Here is a 1,620-nt window from a genome sequence, read left to right as displayed (position 1 = left end):
CACCCAGGAGAGTTCAGGATTACATGGGAAATGAATCCACCATACAACTCTCAGAGTTTTGGCAGCTATTATCTGAAGCAAATGCTGGGCAAATTTCACTGGAGATGCAAGCCAAAACTATTTTACACTATATTCCTGTCTGGAACGAAACATCGCTATCTCTACAGTGGCTTTTTGATTTGCTCTGAAAAACTTTATTTTATCTCGCTTACTACTAGGTTAGGAAGACTATTGGATTGAACCCTGTGTTCGACCCAAAGCCCTCAGATGCCAAAATAAAAATAGTGATAGCGATGTGGTTGAGAGTCAAGGAGTCTGAGTTTCTTCTGCAATGAGAACTACAATCTCCGACATCCCACCCCTGTATCCTGCTAGTTGTACATTACTTCCATGTACCTCAAAGCCTGAGTCTTTCCCTATTTCTTTGAAAAGATCTGCTACCAAGACCACGCATACCCCTCTGTGTGATAAGATGTTATTTGTTATATTTTAATGGCTTTGCCTTCTACCATGTCTAAGGCAAAATTTCTGATAACTCCATAAAGGCTCTAGAGAGCAGAATCCTGATGTGTTTTCTGGAGGCTGGGCACTCAGGAAAGATGCAGAGAGTGGGGGTGGGGGGTATGATTAAGTCTCTTGGAAGGTGAAGTGTCCCCAGAGAAGATGAAGTAAGTACTGGGGAATTTAGAGGAAGATTGTGAACCCACAAGCCTCGGGTACCTTTGTGTTTCCTTCCTAGCTTTGCCTAATGACTCTGTATGGTTTATGATGCCCACTTCAATACCAACATCATTTCTTGACCTTAAGGGCGAGTTTCGAGCTCTAGTTCGAGTTTCGAGTCAGGGAAGGCATTGTATTGAATATGCCCGCCCATCTTTCTCAGGAATCCTGTATAGCTTTTAAATGCCACTGCAAATGTCCCCAGATTCTAATCAGTTTGTTGTACTTAGTAGACCCAACAAGACAAAGCTTTTTACTTATGAGTAAGCAAAGCTTTTACACCTTTTATTTTTCAAGCATCTAGCCTGACTTATTTATTTCCTTTTTTAAGAATGGGATGAAACAGTGATGTCTTGGAAGTTAAACAGGAATAATATGTAACATAGTGAATAAAGGGACAAAAACACATTAGGGAGAGATTTATTCAAATGAGTTGAAATACATTACAATGGACCCAGGAGCTGTGTTTCTAGACCATACTAGAAAACCTAGCAGCTCAGAGGCATTCCGTTGTTTAATAAACTCTCTATGAGGACTTACACAAGACATGCTACTAAAAGGTATCTTTACTGAGAATATACTTCCTGCTTCTCTTTTAAAGTAGGTGGGTAACTCCTCAAAATACTACTTCTTCAAGATCTAAACCCATCTGTGTGTCTTAAAATTCACCGGAGATTCTTCACCGGGGATTCTCTATCGTTTTCCGGTACAACAGTAGCACAGTATATAGTAAAATCTACCTGCACTTGCCAGTTGTCTAGGCAACTCTGAGACTAGCTAAAACATCACCAGAGGAAAGGGGAAGATAGCCGGCAAGAGAAGAGACTACTAATTGCATTCATTTTGTAAGTCAGAAACACAGGATGCCTGCTTTTTGTGTTTTATACGCGCTCGCACGCG

The 1,620-nt window shown here is 40.8% G+C and overlaps 1 protein-coding gene across 2 annotated transcripts in view; it reads right to left on the bottom strand.

Moving 5' to 3' along the window:
* The window catches only part of Arhgap24 (Rho GTPase activating protein 24), a 713,998-nt gene that overhangs the window by 420,245 nt on the left and 292,133 nt on the right, over positions 1-1,620 (bottom strand). The window lies entirely within an intron of this gene.

The sequence above is a fragment of the Mastomys coucha genome, unplaced genomic scaffold (genome assembly GCF_008632895.1).
Source record: "Mastomys coucha isolate ucsf_1 unplaced genomic scaffold, UCSF_Mcou_1 pScaffold22, whole genome shotgun sequence".
Classification (NCBI taxonomy): domain Eukaryota; kingdom Metazoa; phylum Chordata; class Mammalia; order Rodentia; family Muridae; genus Mastomys; species Mastomys coucha.
Note: the sequence above shows the minus strand (reverse complement) of the source record. Positions and strands in the feature narration are given on the sequence as shown.